Source organism: Emydura macquarii, unplaced genomic scaffold (assembly GCF_026122565.2).
Source record: "Emydura macquarii macquarii isolate MOO-44397 ecotype Brisbane River unplaced genomic scaffold, CSIRO-AGI_Emac_v2 contig_3390, whole genome shotgun sequence".
In the NCBI taxonomy this organism is placed as follows: domain Eukaryota; kingdom Metazoa; phylum Chordata; order Testudines; family Chelidae; genus Emydura; species Emydura macquarii.
Genome location: NW_027133527.1, coordinates 197,025 through 209,972, shown reverse-complemented (window position 1 = coordinate 209,972; position 12,948 = coordinate 197,025). Strand labels below are relative to the sequence as shown.

Here is a 12,948-nt window from a genome sequence, read left to right as displayed (position 1 = left end):
AACTGATTTTAACCTTGTACACTGTTTGGTTTTTAGGCAGAGGTTTGGTAACGAAATGAACAATGAATGGGTTTGTTGGTGGGGCGGCCCAGGCTGACCAGGGCAATGATGAGCTTTGCGCTAAGACTTTCTTTGCATGGTCCCAAACAACCTGGAAACCTGCAAAGTCCTCTTCCAGGAGCCAAGCCATGCCATGCTGGCTACTGGAGCCCCTGGCTGCTTTCAAGGAGAAGGCTACTCTTAGATAGATGCCGTTAGCCCCATGAGGGACATGGGAGGCTGCTGATGCATGAAGGTGGATAGGAGAAATGGACATTTAACACCTGTGAACAGCACCAGGATAAGAGCATACTGTACCAGGTTTGTTTCCCACCCTAACGAGCCACCACGAGTGGATAGTTTAAGGGGACAACTTCTTAAATGAGGCTTCTTGATTCTGCCCAGAAAGCAGAGCAGTCAGGAGATGTCAGAGCTTACAAGAGTCAACCATGTCTGTCATCTGATGGGGCTCCTTTTTAGGGGTTTTTCTTAAAGGGCTAGCTCCCCACCCCCTCCGCCCATGCTATACAATTAACCTCGGGTAAAGCTGGCTGTTGTAGCAATGTGAACCTGAGCTTGATTTAACCAGGGGCAGATAAGATCCCTGTTCCACTTTTCCCCAATGCACATCATTACAAGGGCAGAGGAGGGGTTGGAAAAGTGGTTCTGGGTTTGGCCAGTCTCCAGCTGTAGGATAAAATCTTAGTCTGGGGTCTGATTGGGATGCCAAGTGTGGAGGTGGGATGTGAAGGGAGTCGGGCAGACCTGCCTCCCCGTAGGATGAGTTACCCCTCATGGGACCAAGTTCAGCATAGGGACAGGGGCTGAATTCCCTTTTTTCAATACAGCTGCCAGAGAATGAGCAGATCAGGCCGTTCCTAATTTTCCGTAGGGATAGTTGTTTCCATGTATGTTTTAAATCTCTACCCTGTAGGGAGGGGAGATTTCGCAGACTGTGTCCCCGACGATCCTTGTGCACAAATATTTCGCCGTATCCCGAGGAAACTGCTCCCATTCTAGGTCTTCCATCACTCTGGTCTCCATTCAGAGATTTCAGTGGGTACGTCTGTGCAGCAAAGAAAGACCTGGGCCAGCAAGTCTCAGAGCCCAGCTGACGGACTGCTTGCACAGCAGGGCTAAAAATGGCAGTCTAGACAGCCAGGCTCAGGCTGGAGCCTGGGCTCTGAGACTCTCCCCCTATGCAGGATTTCAGAGCCCAGAGTCCAGGTCCAGTTCAAACACCTACATTCCTTCTCCATGGCTGGCTGCCCTCTCATCTGGTGCCACAACAGCCCCTGGTGGGCGAAAGACGTAATTGCAGCACCGCCCCGGCAGAATCTATTGCTATGCATGGAAAAAAAATCTGCAGGGGACTTGAATTCTGCGCTTATGTTTCTTTTGTTAAAAAAGGGGGGGCATGACCCTCCAACTTTTAAAAGTGTGGGAGGGCATGGCTCCCTAGCCCCCACCTCGGTTCTGGTGCCAGTGCCATCGGGTTTAGTTTTTGCCCTAGTTTCCAGGCCTTGGTTACAGAAGGTAGATAGTGAAAAGCTCTCCTAACAGAGCGAGGGCAGCCCTGGAATCCTGCACTTTCTCCCCATGATTTTGGGTTTGTTTTAAGTGTTTAATCAGGTCACTGAAAATTCATGAAATCCCCTGTCCCCAAATGCTGCTGAATGCTAACATCTTAGACAATTTATGTAACAAGTCCAACAAGCCATCGCCCATGCTAGCCTCAGAGTGACACCTGCGGCTCTGGAATGGAGATGGCTATTCCAGCAGCGCATCTGCCCTCAGCAGTCTGCACTCCAAAACGCTCTGCAATCCAAAGACCAGCTGAACTGATAAGCTTCTAGCTGGAGCCATCACTTTTATCTGCTGGGTTCTCCGCAGCTGCAATACCTCAACTGGCCACATGTGGGTGAGGGGGCAGCTCTGAGTTGGGACCCCAGCGCTTGAGATGGACCCCGCCAGGGTTCGCTCGCAAACGATCTGATGGATAAAAGCACTTTGTGATGGAAAAGCACAGGGTCAACAAAGCCTTACATATGACTGAAACTTGAATCTATTCCAGGACTCCCTCGAGTCCCTGAGCACTGGAAAACCTTGCGGCAAAGCCGGTATTAAGCGTACAAATCTATACATTCCTTGTAGACGGGCGTGCAGAGCCTCGGCAGCCATTTTGTAGATGATGCACTTTGCTTTCCTCCCCATCCTCAGACCCAGCTGTGGTTCAAAAGCGAGATCCCCATTCAAAGTGTTTCCCACTTGTGTGTGCCTTTGCCCAGCAGAGGGAAGAGGGTGAATCTGGCTCAAATTCTCCATCTGGCTGGATCACGATTCACTCGATATCAGTTTTTCTCTAACTAAAGAGAGCAAACCTACTAGAATGATCTAGAAAATGTGGATCAGGATTCAGGAGCTGTGTGCCTTTCTCCTTGTGCTACACGCACTCTGTAGACTCCAGGCTACACTGGGGTTAGCTCCGCTCTCTGGATGGTTGTCAGCAGCCTAGATTTGTAGCTATTCTTAGGAGAATCTTTATCACTCCAAAACCCATGTGTAATGGACTCTTCCATTTAGTGAGCAGCGTGGGCGTTGAGAGAGGAGATGGATCATAATGATGCTATAATTCTGTAAATGCCTAATAGGTGTAGATGATTGAGCAGGATAATACCAAAGAAGTTGTTCTATGTCATGGTGGGAAACTCTTTTGTATGGCTAGAGCTCCACTCATTGCTAAATCTTGGTGCCAGCCCCTTTAAAACACACACATGGTAGTGGGAATGGATGTCAGGGAAGGGGGCAGTCTGGAGGCAGCTGTCAACCAAGAAAGAGGGGCCTATTGGGGCTAAGGATCTCCCTCGGAGTGAGCATTAATACTCTTCAGAGACGATTGGATGCCTTTGTATCTGCACTGGGTTCGGATGAGCTGGCCAGATTCTTTACCCGGTTCTTTGGACAACCCTGAGCGCACTGGAGGTACATTCTGTTTCCTGTTTCTCTCTGGTCAGTGTTTGCAGATTGCTGCTGCTTGTGCGGCGTCCCAGTAGGGTTCCAACCCGCAGTCGTTAACTTGAGTCTCAGCAGGCACAAAAGAACGATCCTCGGTGGGAGATATCAGAGCTTTTATGGTTCAAATGCTATCGACCACCATTATCTCCAGCAACTGTGCAGTGGGTTTTTGAATAAATTGCCATCGACTTGGATTGGGTTTTTTAATTCAGGATCATTAGGAATTGAAAGTTGTTTTCCTCCTGTATTCTGGCTTCCTGAATTGATGTGGGTGAGTGAGATTATGGCCTTGATCTACACATGCAAAAAGGTAATTGCCCATGTCAATATCTGAATGCAGTTGCACCCTTGTTCTGGGACAGGTGAGTGAGCTTCTGCTTTATAAAATGGATATGATCTCACTTTCCTTGATCTGTTGCTGGGAAGCTCTGAAGTGGAAATAATCTCTCCATCTGGAAAGAAAAGGTCAGGATGAAAGTCATCTATTGATTTTTAATTATTAATATTGAGGATGGCATTGAGCTGGTGCTGTCTGCAGATTTCACACCATCATTCCACAGCTCCCTGCCTGCTGACCTCACAGCTGAATTTCCAAACCCCCTAGCACTGGCTCCACATGGGAGTCTGGCATGGGTGGCAGATTTCCATCTCTGACTATTAACTCCTTGGGCGACTCTTCGCTGTTCCCTTCTGAAGGGAGACATTGAGCGAAATTAATCGCTAATGTATCGCCATTGACTTGAGATACATACGCCAGGGATGGGCTTGGCCCAGTAACTCGATAACAGAGTTGAATACCATAGACCTCTGATGTGAAATGCTCAGCCTCCGCATCTGTTTTTAAGCATGCAGAGAGAGCACTCTGGATCTCTGTGGGTTTGTCTACAGCGCGGCTAGGAGAGGCACCCCCAACCCAGGTAGATTCACTTGCACTAGCTCTGCTGGAGCTAAAAATAGCAATGTGGATGTTGCAGCACAGTCAGTGGCTTAGGCTCAGAGTCTGAACCTGCCTGACCTCTAGGTCCAAGCTCAGGCAGCTAATCTGAGCCACCCTCTGTGCTGCGACAGCCACACTGCTATTTTTGGCCCTCTTGAAATGCTGGCTGTAGTCTCACTTGTAAGTTTCTGATTCAAGAGGTTTATGCTTTGATAAGGAAAATATGCAAGTGGCTTTGCTAGATTAAACACATCCCGATGAGGAGCTGCCCTGCTTGTATTCACAGTCCATTGCTTTGGGCACCAGTGCCCTCTTTCCCATGTTGCTTTGGTGAGTGCACACATATCTGTGCGCGTGGTTTTCCTCCGTCATGTGTACAGCCCCTTCACTTTTACCAGCTGCCTGGACTCTGCAGGTGCAGAAGCTCAATCCTCGTTGCATGTCCAGAGAGGGAAAGCCCGTCTTCCAAGATGTTCGTGTGAGACCTACGAGGCTGCCCAGTCCCTCTCCGCTTGCGGGTAGGGAGGTCATGGAGCAATCGGGCTGGGTGGAGTTGGAGTCAGGCAGGTGCAGGGGAGGCAGTGAGCATGTGACTCATCCACTGTCAGCCAGCAGGGGGGAGCTGAGGGAGTCCCTTGGGCAGCAGCTGCAGCTCAGGTTCTCCCCCAGGGAGGTTGGATGAGGATGCAGAGGGCAGGGGATGGTATTAGGGGAGGGAATGGGTACCACTTACAGCATCTTCATAGCCACAGACAGATTTCAACAGCCCAAGAAACCTGAGAGAATCAAGTGCCTTATCCGCTGTGCGGGAGAGACCACCCCAGGTAAACAGTGATGCCAATCCTGCTCCCAGTTGTCCTGTTCTAATTCCATGGAAATCACTGGGGAAAATGAGAGCAGAATTTGCCCCCTCACTGTCAAGCAGCTATTCCACTGCCAAACTCCCAAGTGTTTAGGAACTGACGGGAACCCCAGACAGAGAAATTGTTTTCATCGTGCATCACCCCCAGGGAGTTGGAGAGGCACCTGGGTGGGCGGGGGTGTCACAGGACCATCTCACTGGAGAAAGGGAAGGTTTCCAGTGGTGACGAGGTGGGAGGTATAGCTCCAGTTATTATCCCCTCTGCCTGAACTCTTCTTGGGGGTTTTCTGCTGCAACACTCCATGTGCAACACCCCACTTCTCGAGAACTGAGATCTAAATGTCAAATAGCCTCACTAGAAGAGAGGGGCCCAATCCAGAGCCCCAGCCCCAGACTCTGGGTGGGTTGAAATGCCCTGGGTTGAGCCCCTCTTGGCTCAGAAGGGTGTTTGAAATAGGAATCTGTAAGGTTGTTTCCTCCCCACACCTTTCTGTACCCCTTCCTCTCCTCCCATGGTTCTTAACCTGTGGCTGCTCTTAATCTTTACCAACCAGTAAGAAAAATAAAGCTGTGTGAAGTGGACAGATGGCTACTTGGGGCCATTTCGTGATTCTGATAGGAGATGTGCCCTGAACATAGAACTGAGAGGTAGGACCTCCTACGTTCTATTCCCACCTCTGCCACTGACTTGCTGGGTGACCTTGGGAAAGTCACTTAACCTTTCTGTGCCTCGATTTCCCCATCTGTAAAATGGGGATAATGATACTGACTGACCTACCTCATGGGGCTGATGTGAGGATGAACTGATGTTTGTAAAGTGCTTTGAAGTTGTCTAGTGCTTTATAAGTGCTAGGTATTTGATTCTGAAGGAGACCCACTTCACCTTGAAACAGATGGCAGTTTAGCAGATCTTGACTTGAGTCTCAGAGTCACATCGGTGAGAGGTGTGTATTACAGTTCCAGCCTACAGCTACTCTCCTCCTTCTCTTTCACTAACTCAATGTCACAGGGAAAGAGTTCGATAGGACAGATGTGCATGCTAGAGAACTCCAAGCCTGATTTCCTCTGCTGGGCAAATATCCCACAGTAACAAAGGCCACAGAGTGACCAATGAGCCACCATAATTTGCAACTGACCTAGAAGAGGCAGTAAATAAACAAAGGAAAAGATGACCACAGTTGGGGGCAGAAACTGAGCAATGGTTCTGCTCCTTTAGTAACTGCTATCTTTATTTTTGCATTTCTGGTCTTAATCATCGCACTGTTTATAACAAGCGTGCTCAGAAATCCAAGGTCCAAACAGGTGTGTCAGCACTTCCTCCTGCCTAGCCCCCCACCTCTATGCAAAACACTCCGCTTTATCTCCTTGTCCTGGTGGAGATTCATCCCAAAAGGAGGTGGGTAGGCGGGGAGATCGACCCACCTGGCTTTGCTGTCTTCTCACAGCTGTCTCGCAGGGGTCCCTCATTTCCAGAACCCTATCTTCCTCTGTCCCACACAGGCCTGGTGTCTTCACACTTTGGTTATTGTAAGTTAATGACACCAGGAACGCTGAATCATGGGACCAAGGGCTCAGAAAATTAGGCTATAGAAACTAATCTCATGCTGTTTAAAGATCCCTGCACTATCACATTTCATTTGTCCCACATTGTATCCCAGATCTTGGGCTGCAGCACGTCGGGAGTTCTGATTATAATACACCAGAACAGACCCAGTCTCTGCCACCCCTTTACATTTTGGGGTGGACTTCCCCACAAAACAAACCTTTATGGGTTAGAGTGGCTTAGAGACAAAAAACTATTTGATTTGGAGGCGGTCTTTCTAGCCCTTCTATGCTCATTTTCATTAAGAACACTTTACCCAGAGCTCCTGCTTAAAGCCAGTCAAGGTAGAGATTTTCAAAGGCAGAAATGAGAATCATTTGCCCAGTTCCCATGGCCTATCAGTGGGAGGTGGAAGCCTAACTCCCATTTGTGCTTCTGAATATCCGTCCTGGCTTCAGATCTCATTCACACAACCCAGGATTTGCTAAGCAGGAGGCTCCATTACCGTCACGTTCCAGATCTTCTTGTGCTTTATAATTCCTTCTATTGTATAACCAGGGATTATCTGATTGTCATAACCTTTGATACTAACTTTTAATGACTTGTAACATTTAGGATGTCTGTGAATGAGATGTTCAGAGTGATTTTTTTTAGTGTCTTGTATTTTATGCCACCCACTCTTGTGAAATCAGTATTTTATATTTAACACAGTATTTAATAAAAAAAATGTAATTATAATGCTAAAGAATATCGTTTCTTGTGGAGTAGGATTTAAATAAAGACTCAAGATACCTCATTTGTACCTGCTTTTTCTCCAGGGTGTTTGTTAAGTCAAAATGAGCTTCTTGGAGGATCTTAAACAAAACAACAATAACAAACCCCACATCCACCAATTTGATATCCAACTCTCCCAGAATGGGATCATCAAGAAATGAGAGGAGATTTGACCAGCCAAGATGTAACATAGGCAGCCCAATGCACCATTGTTACTGAGCTGACATGGTCATTTTCTTTTTCTGTACACAACTAATTGTAGGATACAGCCCAAAGCAAATAAAGACTAGCCAGAGTGATAGGCAGTGGGAGATACTTAAGAGCTGATCCTACAATGAGCTGCACATGGGGAACTTCAGTTACAGTGAAACTCCATCTGTGGTGAATGGAACAAGAATACCAAATTGTCTCAGTGCATGCATGGCATTTCCATTTATAGTCAATGATGGCTTAGAGCAAAACAATTCAATACATGGGGAGGGGAATGGCTTCACTATGAGGGTCTGATGGGGGCAGAGACTCTACGTGGTGTCTGGGAAACAAGGGGTTAATTTAATGTCAGCTTCTCCCGTGGAAGAAGGACGATAAATTGGTGAAGGGAGGGAACTCTGGTGAGAGGAAGAATGCTTGGGTGACACACCAAGGTTATGAGTCTGGACTGATCGCCAAGATGGGCTATTTCCCCGGAGGAAAAGAATGTGATGGTTGTGCATATCTTTTCTGCTGATTTTTTTAGCCCCTTTTTAGTTTGGGTAGGAAAAATATGAAGTATGTAAAAAAATTAGTACAAAGTAGTCACTAAATGTATATAGTGTCTATATAGTCCAGTGGTTTACAGAGGCTTCCACCTACAACTTTTCAGTGTGCAGCTTTTCCATCAGAAGCTCTGGGTGAAGGGTTTTTAGGCCCTTGGGTGAATCCAGGAGAGGGTCCCCTTAAGGAAAGGAAGAAAGTCAGCACTGTGGCTTCATTTCCAAACACCTTGTTGCCGTCTCCTAGCCTGTTATTTTTAGTCCTCCTCCTTTCACTTGTGTTAAATGTAGTGGCTGGAACTCACAGAGGCTGGTGATGTGATGAAAGCAGGAAACCTAGTGTGATCTGTAAAGGGCTCCTCCGAGCCTGTAAGTAATGATCATACTGTATGGGATTCAAAACAGGAGACACAAGACCCTCACTGGCTTCGGTGAGAGCAGGATCCGGTGCCTAGTTTCTAAGTGCACCTACAACTTCTTTTTGTGAGTCAATACACAGATCAGCCTCGTGCTGTGAGCGGATTCTGATAATGAGCACAAGCCCCTGGGAATTATATACCAATTACACTCCTCAGCCACCCTGGCTTCTCACTTCTCCAGCCTTGCATACTTGCTACCTGAAAATGCTATCAGCGGGCAGCAGAGTTTACACTGGCGTAACTCCTCAGTGACTCTTTTGACTTCATTTGCATTATATTTGATTTACACCACAGTAACTGAGATTGAAATCTGGCCCTACCCACCAAAAATTCATTGAGTTCTTCTCCCGCTGCGTACAGACTGCTTCCCCCTGCGGGAATGCTTGGGCTATGCAGTTTGATCTGTTACATGCACACCCACCCCTCATCTCCCATGCAGCAATGCTGGGACACGTGTGGCTGTTTACGTAGAGAGGTGTGTGGGCAATCTCTAGTGATATGTGTGGTAAGGATGCGTTGTAATAACTGAGTATATTTCCTTACCAGCTTTAGTTTTAAACTGTATGGTCATCAGTTTGTGCAAGTGGACTCAATTGCTGGGTCCCATATGCTTGCAAGCCTGCTGGGTCTGGGTAGTTTCATCACTGTTTTTAGCTCTGGAACACGAGGTATGCTCCCAGGTCTACCCCTCTTGTCTTCCACCCTTCCTTGGGAGTTTGGACACTACCTCCTTAGACCCCAAAACCAGGTCTGAGACCTTCTGAGTCCCCCAGTCACTTACATGCACTCCCTTAGCGCTCCACATAGGCTGTGGGGACACATGCAATTCCTTCAGAGAAACCTTGGCAGGCAAGCAAAGAAGACAGGCTTAACCACAGTGACTTTGCCTTTAAAAGCACCCAAGTCGCAGATAATTGAAAATAACCAAAGTCCTGAGAGACATCCTCCCCTAGGCAGAGCTCACCCCTTCAGTGAGTCCATGGTTCTTCAGCACTTCAGGCTGGGCAGAATCTCTCCTGTAATGCCTTCTTCTGTGTGACAGTGGTCTGGCCCCTTTGCACAGAGCAGGGCCTTGCTCTAGAAACAGAGCCCCAGCTCTGTGCCATGTGTTCAAACTCCCAGTCTAACCAGTCATGCTTGTTCCTCTCCCTGGCAGGCTCCTGTGTAGAAAGGCCATTGTTCCATGAAGAGGGGCCATTAATTGATGGCCTTAGATTGCAGTCTTGATGGCTCCCAGCAATAGTCAAAAGAATGGCCATACTGGGTCAAGCCAATGGTCCATCTAGCCCCATATCCTGTCTTCTGACAGTAGCCAACGCCAGATGCTTCAAAAGGAATGAACAGAACAGGGCAATTTTGAGTGAACCATCCCATTGTCCAGTCCCAGCTTCTGGCATTTGAAGGTTTAGGGACAGCTGGAGTATGGGCTCATGTCTCAGATCATCTTGACTAATCGTCATTGATGGACCTATCCTCCATGAACTTATTTAATTCTTTATTTGAACTTATACTTTTGGCTTTCGCAACATCCCACAGCAACAAATTCCACAGGTTGTCTGTGTACTGTGTGAAGAAGTACTTCCTTATGTTTGTTTTAAAGCTGCTGTCTAATAATTTCATCAGGTGACCCCTAGTTCTTGTGTTATATAAAAACGTAAATAATAATTTCCTTTTCACTTTCTCCATATCTTTTTGCACTTCTGGTCTTAATCATCACATTGCCTATAACAAGCATGCTCCAAGGTCCAAACAGCTGTGTCAGTACTTCCTCCTATGTAGCCCCTCATGCAAAACACTCCATTTTATCGCCTTGTCCTGGTGGAGATACCTCCTGAAAGGAGATGGGTAAATCTACCCACCTGGCTTTGCTCTTCTCACAGCTGTCTGACAGGTGCCCCTCATTTCCAGAACCCTATCTCCCTCTGTCCTGTCCAGGCCTGGTCTCCTCACACTTTGGTTATTGTAAATTAATGACACCAGGAATGTTGAATCATGGGACCAAGGGCACAGAAAATTAGGCTATAGAAACTAATCTTATGCTCTTTAACGATTCCTGCACTATCATATCCCGTTTGTCCCACATTGTATCCCAGATCTTGGGCTGTAATACACTTGAAGAGAGAGAGAGAATCTCTGCCACCCCTTTACATTTTGGGCTAGAGTGGCTTAGAGACAGAAAAGTATTTGATTTGGAGGGAGTCTTTCTGTCCTTCCCCTCCCATCTTCATTAAGACCACTTTATCCAGAGCTCTTGCTCAGAACCAAATCAAGGGGGAGATTTTCAAAGGCAGAAATGAGTCATTTGGTTTAAGAATGGGTTATTGCTTTAGTTAGATACATTGATTCCTTATTGACTTAGGTTAACAATCTGAAATAGGCCACTTTTAAACCAAACAGAGAGTATCTAAACTGAGCTTTGTACTAGTTTAATGAAATCTATTTAACCAAATCAGTTCAGCTAAAGCAGTGCAATATACCCAAGGCCTTATTTCCCCTCCCACCCTTTGTCTGTCTTTATTTAGACTGTGAACTAGCTGGGGCAGGGACCTCTCTTGCTATGTGAGGTGTTTGCTCAGCACAATGGAGCCTGATCTTAATTTGAGCCCTAGGAGTACATAATACAAATGGGAGGGAAGTGGCCTCTCATATAAACAACTGATAAGCCATTTAGAAGGGCCAAGCTGAGGACAATAATGTTTATGTCTTGTACAGCTCTGAGCACGTTTTCATCAGTCGACAAATAACTCACACAAATATTTCCTCTGTGGTGGTGCCTGCCATCCAAGGATCTCCAAGCACTTGATAGTCAGTGGTGTAGCGTGAACTCTTTGAGGCAGGGTCACCTTTTTATCATGTGTTTGTTTGGCACCTAAGTGGGGCCCTGATCCAGGTGCACGTCTCCCACACCAACCCATGAAGCAAGTAAGGGACCCACCACTGCCATGCGGCCACCTCTGGAGGGGGAAGGTGGCAGCTGCTCAGCAGACACGGGCAGGGCAGAGGCTCACGAGGACAGGACAGGACAGGACAGTCCCAGGACTGCTGGCTGCCCGTTTTGCACCTTCCCCAGGCATGTCTCTGACAGAGGGGCCGGTCCGACTTCCGGGCCACGCGCAGGGGCGTGGGCGGCTGCCCGCCGAGCTCGCCTCGCCGCCCTCGAGCCGGTGCGGGCAGCCGCGCTGCGGGGCCCCAAGGTGGCGCCCTGGAGCTGCCGGAGCCGCCTCGCCGCCTCCTCCTCCTCCTCCCCAGTCCCCCTACAGCCCTCTGCGCCCCGGCGGGCGGGCGGGATGTGCGTGCTCCGGGCTCGGCCGGCGCCGGCTCCTGTCCTCTGCAGCCCGGCTGGCCGGGGCGGGGAGCCGCGGCGGCGGCGGCGGCGAGGAGACGCCTGGAGAGGCCCCGGGCGGAGCCCCTCGACCAGGGACTGTGAGTAACGACCCGGGCGGGGGGCGCGGAGTCGGCGGGGGCAGGGCGCAGCCTGGGGCAGGCTGAGCGAGGCGGGCACTAAAATGGCTTCAAGTTGAGGGGACAAGAGCCGGGGGGTTGTGTGTTTGTTGTGTGAGGGGGTTGTGTGAGGGAGGCAGGAGCGCGCCCTAGGGCTGGGGGTAAGCAAACAGTGAGAGACTGACACACACACACACACACACCCTTGAGAGACCCACACACAGCAGGTGTCAGGCGTTGAGAGAGCCCCACACACCAGCGAGCACCCAGCCGCAGAGTGGGAGACCATGAGACGCCCTGGCTCTGCGACGGACAGACAGACAGACACCGTGTGAACGAGAGGAGCACCGCACCGAGCTATACACCCTCCCCGGGAAGGGACGCCGCAGACCCACACGGGCCACGGCGTCGAGTGCACCGAGACCGGACCCAGAAGCGCCGCTCGCCCTGGAACAATTCTTTTCCGCCCCTTAGAAAGTGAAGCCGGAGAGGGAGAGTTGAGGCTTGTCTGGTTGCCATTGGAGACCAAACCTGCCTTGATGCCTTGCAAATAACACCAGGCTGTGAAGAAGTGAACGCGATGGTCTGATGGGGGATCCTGTTGCTTTTTCACTCCCTTCCTCACCAGACAACCCCTTTCACCCATGTTCAGGCTGTCATCCATCCCACAACGTCTGGCTTTTAGCAGGAAAATGTTTGCAAGGTACTTGCCTGCAGGAGAGCCATGTCTTTTGGAGCTTAAGTAACTTCAGTAAATCACAAAGAAAATGCTGGAGAGTTGCTCAGGGATTGGCTATTTCCAGGGCTGTACAGGATTAATTAATTTTTCCAGTGATAATTAAGAACTCCTAATTAGACAGCCCACTGAGATTCAGGTGCTTGAAAGACAGCAGAAAGCAAACACACACTTTACCATACAGTTCTTGCATACAGTACACACCTCAGAGGATTGTCATTTGTACATGGGCATTACTGCAGGGCCAGTGCATACATGGGACTGAGCAAAACTTATTTTAAAAAGATTCATGTTAAGACCCCTATTGACTTCAGTAGAACATGCTCTGCAACTTGTAGGATCAGGCCTCCGACCCTTATTATCTATTCAAGTAGTGCCATAGCTGTAAATGTCTCTTGACAAACTGGTAGGAAGACATGGCTCCTGTAAG

The 12,948-nt window shown here is 48.7% G+C and overlaps 1 protein-coding gene across 1 annotated transcript in view; it reads left to right on the top strand.

The window, feature by feature from the left end:
- Window positions 1–11,361: 11,361 nt before the first annotated feature.
- Window positions 11,362–12,948, top strand: part of RADIL (Rap associating with DIL domain) — a 67,903-nt gene continuing 66,316 nt past the window's right edge. Inside the window, exon 1 of the mRNA XM_067534323.1 lies at window positions 11,362–11,764. The gene's annotated coding sequence lies outside the window, so the exon portion shown is untranslated. The remainder of the gene's footprint in view (window positions 11,765–12,948) is intronic.